The sequence below is a fragment of the Thalia democratica genome, unplaced genomic scaffold, assembly GCF_965202585.1.
Source record: "Thalia democratica unplaced genomic scaffold, ktThaDemo2.hap1.1 HAP1_SCAFFOLD_162, whole genome shotgun sequence".
NCBI classification, from domain to species: domain Eukaryota; kingdom Metazoa; phylum Chordata; class Thaliacea; order Salpida; family Salpidae; genus Thalia; species Thalia democratica.
The window spans coordinates 62313-77890 of NW_028139298.1; positions in this window are offsets into that span (position 1 = coordinate 62313).

A 15578-nucleotide genomic window follows, 5' to 3' on the forward strand; every position below is an offset into this window, starting at 1 on the left:
AAACCTATAACAATCAAGTGACGTGTCTAAAGTTTGAAACTAGGCTAATTATAAATAGCATTTTGCAATAAAATTTTATCTTAAGTTTATTATTATAAATAAACACTTAGGTCAAGTAAGAAGAAATACTGTGGTAGTTTTGCTATTAAATATGTAATAATTTCATACATTACTAAAAACTTAAAAACAGAGTTTATAAATAGTTTTCAATAAACATTTCTTAACAATGACAAGAAACCAATCAGAAAAAATTACAAATATCAAAAAACAAGCAATACCTCTGGGTTCATTTTAATAACTTCATTGTAAACCGCCACTGCTTTTTCCTGATCTTTCTTACTGATCGCTCTAGCCAGACCCAATCTCGGCAGATAAGATTTCGCATTCAACTCACCGGGAGATGAAATCTTATCAGAGGTTTCATCTTTCGCAGAAGCATCTTTGGGAACTTCATTTTTCTCTGTGTTTTTAACTTCATCAACTTTAGGTTCGCTTTTCACTGTTGCTTTCTGCGCAGAAGTTTTGTTCAAAGCGGACTTGTTCTTGATGTTCCTCACAGTGGGTGTTTTCGTGTTAGGGGCTTTTTTGGGCGTCAGCTTGTTCTTATTGGCCGCTGTGAACTTGGATGCGGGCTTGTTCTTAATTGAGTCTTTGGAGGTTTGCTTTTTGGTCGGGGGATTTTTGCCAGTTTGGTTTTGTTTCGGTTGTTTTGATTTTTGGAGCTCTTTCCACCACGACTGGTCTGGAATAGGAAAAAGTGTGTTTTAAGCTAATAAAACATTTAAAAACATTTGTAAACAGTTATTAAAATGAGATTAATATTGAAAAATCGCGATATAAACTTCTTCAACGTTTGACTTATGAAAATTTCTTCTAAATTTTACATTAAGTCAAGACATTAATTTAAGTTATCTAAGTATAATAAAGTACAGTTTTGATTTAATTTGTACCGAAATACTTCCCTTACAAAAAACAAAGATTGAGAAAGTTTTTATTTTTACCAAGTTTTTAAATATGTTAGAAACATTATACAGTATGTTTAAAGCATGTTTGATCTGGAAAAAAAAAAACTTGATGTAAAATACTTGGTATTAAATAGAACATATATAAAAAAGATAAATTATATAAGCACGTTACAGTAACTCTTTAAACTGATTTAAAAATTTGATTTTAGATCAGTGAATTCAAAACAGTCATCAAACTAAGTAATTAGAAATCAATAGTGATAAACACTAGTAACATATTACATTTTTATAACGTTTAACCAATATAATTGCCTTAAATAAGTGCAGTACATTAACTAAGGTATTTGAAAAAAACTAGATACAAAGGTATGGCCTTCGTTAAATTTTGAAAGAATTATTTTTTAACTTTTTAAACAGGTTTTACATGTAGTTCTATTATATTTAAGAAATATTACACAATATAAGAGCTTATATAACTTAATGTCATCTTAAATATAAAAATCAAAAAACAAAAAAAAATTGTATTCCACTCTTTTTAATAAAAAAAAAGCAAAATAGGAACAAACCAAACTATTTAAAAACTTTAATCTATATATACACAAAAAAAGTTATTGTAAAAGTTGTAAAGCGTTTTAAAAACTATAGTGCAATCTCAAACATATTAACAAATAAACCTTGTAAAAGCTGTGGAACGTTTTTTTCATGCTTCGGCTTACCTTCCAAGTCAATGCAGAGTTGGAAGCAGTTTGTGGCGTCTTGCAGCAGGTCTACGTCATCGTTCAGTTCGTACAAATCGTACAGCGCGCCACCTAGTTTGTACAACGCCGTGTTGTTGCAAGGTTGCGTCCAAACTGCTATCTGGTTCACCTTTTAATATATTACCTACATTATGTCCGAATTGACCAGTATTTGTTTCGGTCATCATCAACATAATTGAGATGTTTCGCAGCATCAATAATTAATAATGAACTTTACCACACAACCAACAACAACAGAATCCGAGACAATCTACTAGACAATTGTTACTTATTGAGTCTAAATTTAAAAGCTTTGTCAAGTTTTTATTTTCTTAAATTTTTCTTTGTAAAACTCAAGCTGATTTAGTATGACCACTGAAGTTCTAAATAAAAGTAGATATAAGTTCTAATAAAAGGTTGCGTCCAAACTGCTATCTGGTTAACCTTTTGTTTATGTATTTGATATGAAATTCATAATGTTTGCTTCGTATAAAGCTTTAAAATAAGAATTTAAAGACTAAACTAATATCGTGGTTAAAAGTGGCATTAAAAGATCTATTTTAATAAGATATTTAAAATAAAAACAATTTTTTTTTATTCAAACTTCCTTTTAAAAAATTTAAATCTAGAAATCAATATTTAGAATTTAGAATGCTTAATTATTCAAGTTTCTAGATATTTTTTATAAATGTTTTCTGTTAGTACCGTTTAATAAGGGCAAATAATTTCACCACATGCTTAGTTTATAAACAGTGGTAAGATGACGAAAAAAAAAACATTGGCTAAACTTTCAAGTGACTCTTGAAACATCTTCAAAACAACTTAAACTGCTGACAATAGCAAATAAAATCTGCTAAACTAGAAAGTAAAAAGTTACGAATAGCAATTGAACTGTATAAAAATATCAACAAGCACAGATTTAAAACTTTTGATTGTATCGTTTGAAACAAAGTGAGTTTCATCAAAAAAATTACTTTGAAATGATTTTAGACTAAAACAAAATGAATAAAGGTGATATTTTTGTGCTATCTTAGCATTTTTAAAACTTATCATATGGTTTACAAAAACACTAAATATTTACTTACATAAAAGTTTGCTTACACAGTTTGCTTAATAAGAATTTAACGTATATCTCACTACATGAAGTTAAAGTTTTCAAAAGTTAAAAGTTAAAGCTTAAAAGTATTCTGATTTTAAAAACAGTCTAAAAGATACTAAAATGATAATGTAAACTATCCTTAAAACTAAAAAAAAATCTTCTTATTTAAAAACTTTGTAAAACCAAAACTTTTTTAGTTTACAAAATATAAGTTAAGGAGTTAAGTCGACATTGAAATTTTTTTTCTAGTTTATCAAAAAGTCTTGTCTATTAAACAGTTTATGCGGTAAAACTCTAAATAAAACATTGTCTTTTTAACAATTTTTAAGTAGGACAAAACATTGCAATTTAGTAGAAAATATTTTGATAACTAAGAAAATTAAAAACCATAAGTAATTAAAATAAATGGTTGTTTAAATGATGAACACTTTAAAGAATTGGAGAAATAATTAGATAAAAAATTCAATTTGTAGTAGTTAAACTCTTACATATCTTTAAGCTTTAAAAAAATGAATTTTAAAGCTTTTTCAGTAAAAAATAATTATTCTTTTAAATTAAAAATTGATATTGCATTAAAAGATGATATTTTTTATTAAAATAACTCTTGTTCAAAGTTGTTTTTTAATTAAAACTGTAGTAAATCGGATGTGATAAAAAATGTTAAATTGAACATTAATGTTTGAAAAGTTTAAAACTTGAAACAAAACACTTAAAAAAAATTTTTTCTTTATTTTTTTTATGAAATATCAAGTAGACATTTATTTACGGCTATAGTTATAAGACAAAAAGGTGAATACTAAAAGACAAAAATCAAGTTTACATTATTCAAACAACAAACCTTTATTTGAAAAAGAAGCAAGGTCTTGTCACGTGGCAACGTCGATGAGCCAATCATGACACCGAGATTCTCACATCTCTTCATTATCAACCAATCACAGGAGCGTATTTGCATCAGCAGCTTGTAGTGTGACGTCAGTAGTATCCATTCAAACTTAAGTAAAAAAATTCATATTTTAAACATACTTTTTATGCTTTGAATTTTTTCTTGTTATTATATTTAAAATATGATCTATAGAATTTGCACTACTTCTGTAAAGAAAAAAAAATCAAATTTTATTCTTGGAGTTTTACATAATATTAACAACTTTTTAATCATTAGTTATCATTTAGCTGAATAAAACTGAAAAACTAAAAAAAACTTCACAAACTTAAAAATGTAAAATATTTATCATACAATTTATTAGTAAAAACTTTAAGACTGCTTTATTTCATAACTTATTTATTCTTAAAAAACGTAGTAAAATGGGTTTATAATAACTCATCTTGATTTTTTTTTGTATACATAGAGCTGAAAAAACATCTATATAACTAGTTTTTACTAATCAACAACTTCTTAACAGTTTGAACTATAAAATACTTTTTTTTTACTCTTAAAATGTTCAATATATTTATAAATTATAATAAATAGCTGATTAATCTTTTTTGAAAATTTCTATTACCATTAAGTTTTAAAATTCTATGAAAAAATTATTTTTACAAATGTATATTTGATGTGTCCATTCAAAACTAAGAACTAGTTAACTAACAAATCATTAGGAACTAGTATTTAGTCCTAGTAGTTTTAAAAAGTAGGCTAAATTGTTTCAATTTCAATTTAATTTTAGAAACTTTGTCGAAAAAATGGAAACTAATAAAAAATAAAAATATTTAAAAATGTTAACAGGTTACCAATTTTTAAAACTTTACTTTTATGTAACAAATACACATATCAAAAATAAAACTGTTTAACTCTAGAATTTAATTTTAACAGTTTTGCCTTCTTACCATTTGAGAAAAAGTAATTGCTTGTAAGAAATATCATTGTATTCAAAATTATATACATAAATTTCTAAATGATTTCAAATCAAAACAGTTTGAACTACTTTTACTTAAACTCGACTGTTAAGGCGTGTAAACTAAAAAAAAAACGCAAAGTTTAAGAACATTTACATTACCACCTAACCTGTCGATAAAGCTCGCTTTTTGAGTTCTGCAAGCAACACAACACCATTGAAACGTTCAAGGCCACCCTGAAAATAAAACATCAAACTATTTTTGTTTTAAACACCAATATCACAAAGTAAGGTTACATGACAATTCAAACTATGAAAAAATCTAAATAAGTCACATCTCAAAAAAAAGAACATTAAAAAAATATCATGTACCTCTCTCTACTTAATAAGGTTATGGTAGTTAGAAAATAGAAAAATATTTTTATAGAAAAATATAATTTACAATAACTTAGAATTATTACAACTTAGTTTTTATATATTAAAAAAACACTATATTATCACACACTTACACGTGCAACACTTGTTTGGATGTGTGGAAATTTTCAACTGGTGATTTTTCTAGTTGTTCAGCAAGTAGTATGAAGCATTTGTACAGGAAAATGTTGGTGCTTCGCCAGAAATCTTGGCAGTGGAAAATTGTGCTGCAAGTTTGGGTGTTTTCTGTTGGTTAATAAATAAACAATTGATATTGACTTTGTGAAATGTATACTTCCAAATATTTTAAATACTATTGAAAATTCAAAAAATTTATTTGTAAGTTTAAGTAATTACACTTTTAGCAATACTAAAATTTGTGTTGGTTTATGAAACAATACTAAAACTGTGGTAACTAAAATATAAATTACAAAACTTAAGTTAAAAGTAAAGTAATATGTAACTAATTCAAAGCATATACATATAAACTAATAAGAAACTTAATTAATTTTTTATATTTAACAAAAAAAGCAACTTTTTAAAACTAATTTAAGTAGTAGTAGTCAAATTAGAAAAAAAGTTAGGTTTGATTAAAAACAAGAGCTATTTAAATTTAAATCACACTCCAAAATAACTAAAAAAGTAATCTTAAAGACATTCAAGCAACTCATATTAAATATAAAAAAATAATAAAGAACCTGGATTATCAGCAAGTAGGAGCACTTGTCGTAGAAAATATTCTAATCCCTGATGCAAATACAAGACTCCCTTTTGCAACTCATTTGTATCATTAGTACTGCATATTGCGTATCCGTACAAAAACCTATTGAAAAAGTATGAATTTTAACCGACGAACAATATGTGTAAGCTTATACCTAATCCTCAACTAGTTGAATAAGCCTATTAAATGTTGCTGTTTAACTGAACAAAGCTTTCAATAAAACTTAATGAAACCATGGTCTAGTTAAAATAATATAAAACTGGTTCAAGGCTTAAATTAAGGCAATAACGTACAGAAAAAACTACGAACTAAGACTTAATCACAATTTATTATACCGCAAGATTAATAATTTTTCTTATTAAACTTAAAAATTTAACACCTGCTTCAAATCAAACTTTTATTCCATATAAAAACTAAACAAATAAATATCTCAACCTGGCTTCAATTTTATTGGGATCAATGACAAGCGCGTTCCTGAGAACATTGATCAACAATTTATCAACAGGCTGATCATTAAGAAGCATCATCCTTGCCAAGTGAAGATTGCATTGTATATTTTTAACATCGGTGCAGAACGCGTCCATGCACTTCAGTTGAGCTTGCATCAACAAGTTCTCATCACTCGTTTGTGCTGATGAGCTTGATACCTAGATGTTGAGAAGAGTATTTGTTTTATTGAAAATAAGCATATATGATATTGAAACTGAATTTAAAAAAATAGTTATAACAGATAATTTGAATATTATGTCCATGCTATTTATTACTTCAAAAGAAAACTTAGTAGAAAAACAGTCAAATAAGTTTCATGACAAAGGTATGTACAATTATAAAACTTACAAATCGAACCAACTTTAAGTTGAGTACAACTGGTGTAACAAACCACTTTAAACTAAACTTTTAAGTAAAGTTGCAAAAGTATACTATTTTAACAGCTAGACACTTTTGTAACAATTTAGTTAATCAAAGTTATAAAATTTTACAGTTGTATAAACCTATTTTAGCTGTCAAGCTAAACAAAATCTGCGCACCCCAAATCAAAAAATAAAAAAGTTTGTGCACTTAAAAGTACAACTGTCTCATAATGTCTAGTGCAGGGTTTTCTAAACTTTATTTTTTAAAGGCCCTCTTGAAAGAAATTAAAGAAGCCAAGGTTTTTTTTTGCTCTTCATCTTTAACTCCAGAATATATGATATAAGTTTTAAATTATGGCCTCCTGACCGCCCTTTTACAGATTATGGCCCCCTAAAATTCCTAAAACTTTTTTATAAAATCACGTATAAATTTCAAGTTACCATTAAAAACGCTTAAGACCTTTTTTTGCTCTTCATCCAGAACTCCAAAATATCTAGTGTAAGTTAAATTTCAGAATTGTTTTTCATGCACACTAAAACAGATTTTGTGTACACCAAAAGTTTTGTGCACACTAAAACAAATTTCTTGCACACTTTGACAACCACTGCCATAAAAAACTTGCTATTTTTTTTTCAAATACTTATCTTCTTACCTTTTCAACAAACCATTAAATTTTAAAACAAATTAAATTCTTACAGCTTAGTCAGTTTATAGGCAGAATTTCAATAGTTATTTTTAATACTTTTTACTCGAAACAAGGATGTTCATTAAATAAATATAAATTCATTAAGAAATATTTCCCAACAAATAATTTTTTTGCTTTTAGTCTATAAATTACCAAGCTTAAAATAATTATCATAAATATAACCATAAATAGCATTCTCTTATTTCTTCTCTCATAAATAGCAACGGTTTAATTAAAAAAAACTTTCTAAAACTCACTACATAAGTTTTAAAAAATTTCTTTGATAAACTTCTTAAAATAAAAAAAACAAAATAATATTTCTAAGCATCATTATAGATATATGTTCACAAAATCAAAGTCTAGTACTAATTTTTACTACATAACTTTTATAAAATATTTACAGCAACTAACAGCCGTTTTAGCTCTCCACTCGTACAGCGCCATCACGTGATCGGCTTTTACCTGATTGTGATTGGCCAACAACAGCTTGTACTCCTTATCGATGGCTATCAGCTGATTGGCCAACGGTTGACCTTTGAACACGCCGTGGAGGGAGCATATCGCCCAGCACTCCTCCAACTTTGACGAAGATTTGGAAGGCTGAACGTTCGAGCTGCTATTTTCCTGTCAGTTTGTTTGATTTTAACAAATTTTTGCAAGAGGTGCACTTGAGCTATTATGTTAAAATAAAATAGAAAACTTGGGAAATAAAACTATAAGGCGTGTGCTTGTTTAAAAAACCTCACTACTATAAGTTTTCAAGTCAAAACAAAACCGTCTCAAGTTTTTGTAAAATAAATCAGTTTCAGTTGAAAAATTCACCAAACCTAGACAAACTGGATTTAAAAAGTCTTCAACTTTAAAACTTAAAAAAATAGCAAACTTATACTTTGTTAGATTGACTATAGGCTTAAACAAATTATTAATGAGTAAATGTATTAACACTGTCTTGGTATTTTTTTCTGTTTAAGTTTGTTCTTAAAAGTTATAAAATAAAAAAGTATAAACTGTATCCCAGATGTTACTTAGACCATACATGAATATAAAGTTGTAAAAATGATGAACTTTTAAATCCAAAACAAACATAAACTAACAGTTTTAGTTCCGACTCCAAACATGTGGTCCAGCAAATACTTTTCTTCCAGGCAGTGAGCAAGCTTCAAGTGGAAATCAGCATTCTTCCCCTTGTCAGCGATGCAAGCAGCATAGCAAGACGAAGCTTCCTGCAATAAGTCTGATATGATCTTCTGCTGGTCTTTACTGAGCTGATCTCCTTGCTGGGGCAGCTTCAACTTGTATGTGCTCATCAGGTTTTCTGCTTTCTTGTTCAGCATTGTCGAGCTTGTTTCTGTTGACATTTGCTGCAACCTCTTCTGCCAGCTTCTCACCTTGAAAAAATTTAATTTGAACAACTTTTTTCAAACAATAAAATTAAAACTGTAAAAAAGCACATTTTGTTATGATGAACATAAGTCTCTTGTATATAAGTTTACTGTTAGTGATTAGTTGGTTATTTGACATACTAAAAAGTTTTACTGCAGTAGTTTCTGCTTTTTTGTAACCAAAGGATAAAAGACTCAATCAGTTTTAGTGACTAGTTTCACTTTAAAATTTGTTACATTTAGATCATTACAATTTTAAAAGTATATATTCTGTTGTACTTAATTTTTGAACGTTGAAAAAAGTTCCAGAAAAATAAAAATCAAATTAGTGCAACTACTTCTATTTTGTGGTCCATGTACAAAGGACTGGAAGAATTAGTGGCGAAGTTAGATTCAAGCAATGAGTCACTGTACCACGGACAACTGGAAACTTCTTCTTTGATTAGTTCGTTTTTATACATGTTCCTCTTCACGTGTTCACCCATCTTACCAAGTTGCACTACTTCCTTGAACCCTGTTGTTTTAATTTTTTATTGCAATGTACTTATGTTTTGTTGTAAATATAAATTCACAAAAATGTTTATTCTATACTTTGCAATTTGTAGACTCAGTAAGGTTGTTAACATTCTGTTAGCAGCATAACCTTAGTCTACAAAAATAGTTGTTTTTTAAGCCTTGTTAACTAAATATCAGCATAAATTTTTTTCATAAAAAATGTAACAAAAAACCTTTGTAATTGTATGGAGAATCTGCATCAGCAGTGGTTAACTTTTGATCGAGATCAGAGTTGACATTTTTCCAATCAGTACTCAATGTCTTACCATCCAATGGGTTTACCTTAGACCTGAAAGTTTTAAATTTAAACATCAAGCTTAAAGTTTTATAAAAAAACTAATAGAATTTGCTAGAAAATTTTCTAGATGCATCTACTTTAAAAATGGGAAGATTAACAATTTAATAACAATTTTTTAAGGTTCGTTTTGTTAAAAAACCTTCTAGTTAACAAGTCCATGCAAGGCTGTGACAGAGTGAAAGAACTTCCATTTATGCTAATTGGGTGGTAAAAGGGAGATAATGTCATTGGACATTCCATGCTTTCCATGTGTTTATCAATTTTCAATGCAACAGGCCATGGAAACTGTTTTCTATTCACAGTTATCAAGTATTCCTACGAGAAATTGATTAGTGTTAAGTAAGATTTATACTATAACAAGTATTATATCAACTTTGTCTAATTGTAAAATAACAATGACTAGTGTAAACTGAAAAATTAGAAATTTAATATTGTTTTAAATGCAATAAAACATTAAATACATACTTTTTTAAATTCATAAAAAAAAGTTCAGGATGGCCATCTGTTTTTGAGAAAAATTCATCCAGGTTATTGGATCTATTTTTTATTTAAAATTAAGTTTAAAGCAATAAATGTGTTAAGTAGTATAAAAACATTAAAAAGCTACTTTAAATGTGTTAGAAAAAGTTGCTTGATGATGACTTTATTCATATGATAGATTTTTTGTATCAAATTTTTTGTATATTTCATTACAGAAAATGTAAAAATTATTTAAAACTCTAGGTTTTTAGCCACCCTGAAAGCTATAAGATGCAAAATATAGAAACATTTCTCGTTTGATTATAAATAAATACTCTTTTAAACATTTTTAATTATAAGATGTTACACTTCTAGCATTAATCAATGGGTAATTATACTTTGATATGTTCCAAAATATTCAAATTGAAATATTGTAATCTTTTAAAATGTTTAGTAAACCCACACTAGTGTTAGTTCCATCAGGAGATGTTACTTGAACTGTTATTTTTGTTTCACTGAGAAAAAGTTCAACCAAGTTTGAGTTGCATTCACTGTCATTTATAGTAACTTTAGCAGTTTTTTCATGTGAATTTGCTTTAACTTCCAGTTTATCCACACTTGTTCCTAACCTAACTGAATATTTTTATAGTCAAATTGAGTTAAACATTTATTAGTTACTTTCAAAATTAAATATAAAGCTTTATTAGTTACAAAGAAGAAGAAAAAAAAATCATGTTGAAATTTCAAAGTTAGACTTTTCAAGTTACTTAAAACTATAAAATAAAAAACATAAAAAAATTCCTTACATCAAAATAAAATAAACAACTTTAGTTGTTTGAACAACTTCAATTACAAAACGTCTACAAGTTTTCACTACATTGCTGTAACTCAATATAATCACAAAACCTGAGTACTCAAAACATCCAGCTTCAAATTGAGGCTGCAAGATTCCACCAACTTCAAGTGATTTCAATGCTGCAGTGCTTGCTGACATCCTCGTGATGTTCACATGGTAGAACTTCACCGTGCCATCCTCAGCTGTCACCTCAACTTTGAACTTGTTTGTTTCGCCTTCCACAAGTTGCACTGTCTTCTCGCCTTGCGCTCCCTATAAAAAGTGTTCTTCACTAGAGTGGACAATGGTACAAAGTGTATTTTACTATTTATTTCTGTTTACAGAAAAAATCAATATTTTTGTTTTTATAAGTTGTTATTTAGAAATATCTCTTTTTACATAGAGAATTTCACATATTGACAATTTTAATGTACATTTTAAATTTTAGTTTTAAGTTTAATTCAAAAATAGCTTGTGGTGGTTGTTTGTTTAAGCATTTATAAAATAATATCTACTATGCATTGCAAAACTCTTCAGCAATGAAATACTTATTTTTTAAAAACATACACATTATATTATTTTTGCTAAAGCTTTTTTATTAGCTTCAAACAATATTTAATACACTTTGTATTATCTTAAAATCATAGCAACCTTAAATAAAAAAAAAATGCTTGATAAATAATTTTGTGTGCAGTGCAGAAAATTTAGTATAAAAACATTAATATTGGTCTGTTTTAAGATTTAGAACTTATGATTTTTAAAGCTGTTTTAGTTTGGTAAAAAACGGTTGTTTATATCTTCAAAACTATTTAAGACTCTTTCTGATAGAAAAGTTCTAAGTAAAATTTTACAAGGTAATTTATATTGAAGTAATGAATTATTGGTTTAATCATTAATACAAAAAGAATTAGTTTATATACATGTTATGAAAATAATATTAAGTCTAAAAAATTAAATAAAAAAATAATTTTTAGTTAATTAAAACTTAACAAAAGCTAAAAAATATAATTTAAACAGTATGGAATTTTTTTATATTATTTATAACTTTTGTTAAACAAAAACTTAAACTAAAACACTACTATAGCATTATATAGTATGCACTTTAAGCTTAGGTACTATTTTTACCTACTTAATAAAGTTAAATCAAAAACTTAGCAAATTTAAAGCAATTGACTTTATAAATGCTTTGAAAATTTGTAATATTACAGATTTAAAAAATAAAAACTTCTACAACAAAAACTGGAAAATGCTATCTGATTCAAATAAACATAACCAACAATGATAAGATAAGTAACTATATAAATTAGAAAAAAAAAATCATGTTGTTATAACATCTTCATGCAGCTTGATTACATTTTATTTGTTCAGTTATTTCTTAAGTAAAACTCTCAGCACTACCTGGAATATTACAAAACAGCTTTATTTATCATTTATTTATATTTGATGTCTTTAATTCGAGGTTTATATAAAATTTTCAACTTCATAGACTAGACTAGGGTGGGTATAACCTACATAAACCTCTAGTTGATTATCTTATTAGCTTGAAAAAATTTTTTGCAAACAAAAAAAATTTAGCTTATTAATAACAACAGTTTTGAAATCTGCTGCTAATTTGAATTTTATTCATTATTAGATGATAGTTTAATTGAAAATCTACATAAAAATTATTTTTTTTCATAGAAAAAGTAAGTTTTTTAAAACTACACTACAACTTGTATATTTTAACAAGTCAAATCATAGAGATATATTTTCTAGTAAATTTTGCAGGCTTACAGACTGATTAACTTTATTACTTCACAAAACAAACTTTAACTTACACAAATTTGGTATGATGCACCACTATCAGATGTGACACAGTTAAATTTAACTTCAGCAACATTGCTTGCCACTATGCTTTCATACTCTAAAACATCACTCTTAAACTTAGGTGTCAATTGTGCAGGTGAAACTTGAAGTTTTTTAAGGTTACAATCATCCATTGCAGCTTCATGCTAAGTGCAATACAAATATTTAAGTTTAGATTGGCTAGCATGTGTGTAACCAAGCAATAATTCTCCCTTATATGAATTAATCAGCTTAAAAAGTACTTCAGGGCTGTTTAGTTTATTGTTTTAAAGTAAAAAGTAACCGTAACATAAAAATCATATTTTTAGGTTTATAAACCATGCACTGGAGAAAAATTAAAAAAAAATTAAGGACAAATTATAAAAACTAGCTCTTTAACTACATTTTTTTTCAGTTTAATTTACTTTTTATTTTGTACTTCAAACTCTGAGAGTAATATGAAAGCCAAGTAGCATCTAAAATGTAAAAAAAAAAACAATATTTTCTTAATTAAGTGTATAAGAATTAAGCAAAAATTAAGACTTAAAACTAAATAAAGGTTCATCTTTACGTGAAAAAAGGTAAAACAGACCTAACTTATATAAAAAATCAAACATTTATACGTATAAAGATAAAAAGCTATTCAACATTACACAAATTTAAAGAAAAATAACCTCATCATAAATTAGTAAATGTAAGAAAACTTATATTTTTAACAAATGCACAAACTTAATAATACCCTTAATTTTTTGTTCTAAAATTTACAAAATAAATAATTTGTTTAAATCTGTAGTATTTAAAACTTCCGAAAATTTGTTTGCTCAACCTTTAAATAACTTTCAAATAAAGTTATTAAAAACACAACATAAAAGTCTAATAAAAAAATTCTAACTTGAACTTAAATTACTTGTTACTTACATTAAGTATCATTAAAGTTAGGTAAACAAAAAACAAAGAAATACAGTTGCACATAACTACATATTTTTTATCTTTCTAAAACATTTTTTCAGGTAATTTAGCACAAGAAAACATTGCTATACTTTTCGTTGCTTTAGATAATTTTTCTGATCATTCATCTTTATTAAGATCATAAATTAAGACACTTGTTTCGTACACAAACACAAAGATCTTGCTTTCAATCGTAACCGCTTCAAAATGCATTAATAATTTTTTTCTAAAACCTAATTCCGGTTCTTTTAACAAAGTAAACTTATCTGTGTGCGAGTCAAAAACTTCAAAAAATATTGTATTAATTCCACCAAAAACAAATAATTTGTTTTTTACTGCAACTGATTTGTGACCAAATTTATCTTTAACCATGTTAGGCATTTTTCACCATGTATCAGCTACATGATCATATACTTTCTGTTCACTGTCTAACAGTATTTTTCCAACCAAGAAATAATCTAATTTTAAAAAGTTGTCAGACTCAGCAACTGTTAGGAAACAACGCTCAATAATATTATTTGACCAAATATTTGACAAATGGTAAAATGCTAAATAATTACTTTGATGAACTTTTAACTTTATAAATTTGTTCATTTTTTCTTCTTTAACTTCATCTAATAAAACTTTATTAGTTTTTGTAGATTATATAAGGTTTTTCTCCTCCAGAATAAGTTTGCAAACATTTTGAATATTTAATAAAACTTGCTATCAGTAACTGAGAAAGCAGTTAAACTTAAATATATTTTTTTAATATTTTCAACAGATAAAACTGTTATAAAAACAAAAAAATTAGCAACAGTAACCTGTCGGCTAGGTACGCACTGCTGGTAGGGTAACACTTTACCGGAAATAGGCCGTGTTCAAAATAAAATCAAACTAATCAAAGTTAAAAAAATTCAACTAGCCTGAAACATCTTAATTAGTTTAAATGATCTTAGATTGTGATAAACATGATAGACGCATATGATCGAACTAAGTAAAGAATAGATTTTAAAAAAGAGTAAAAATTTTAAACACTCTTTCTTAAATCCATTACTACCGGTGTTGGTTATGGAAACTACAGTCTACTATGAACATAATTTGATCCTTTACTTAAGTTAATATTTTTCAATTTCCTTTTTTACCAAGGCAACAAGTTTAAATGCATAAAGTTGCTTAATATTATATTTATATAGTTGCTTAATATCAATATGGGAAGAAAAACTTAAAAGCCTAAATTATCTTTATATAAAAACACAAACTAAGAAAAAACATAATCAATATCTTCATAATTTACTAAAACAGTAATTCCAATAATAATTGTTTTTGTTTAAACTGTATATGTTGGAAAAATTATAATATCAAGTTTGATCAGATTTTTGAAAGTTTTATATTTGAATTTTCGACTAATATTAGTTTTAAAACTAAAATTTAATATATCCATAAAGCATATTGTGTTTTATTTTTAGTATATAAGGTTGTAAGGTTATACTTTAATGTACAACCACACTAAGAACCATAATTAAATTTAAATTAAACCTAGAGCTAAACGATACTTAAAGGTACTTTATACTACTTAAAAAAGCTAGGCATGACATTTAGTGGTTATATCTTATGTTAAAGAAACAACACTGATTTTTCGCATTTTATACAAGAAGTTGAATTTGAAATGTGTTAATAAAACTATACCTTATTCAAAATAATACTTAGATAAAAAAAACTCTTTAACTCTTTAATTAAAACATCTTTATATCTGTACTCTGTTGCTTCTTTTAGTAAATAAAATATGTTTTTTTAGAAGATATAATCTTTAAATCTCGTAGGACAACTTAAATGTATAAATAGATTAAGAATTAACTGCTTTGAGTTAAAATCAAGAAATCAAATATAAGCAATGATCATTAATTGAAAAAGAACTCTACAATAATCAATATAATAAAAAATAAGTTCAGTTCTGAAAGTTCTTGACTAGAATATTATTGCAATCACACTG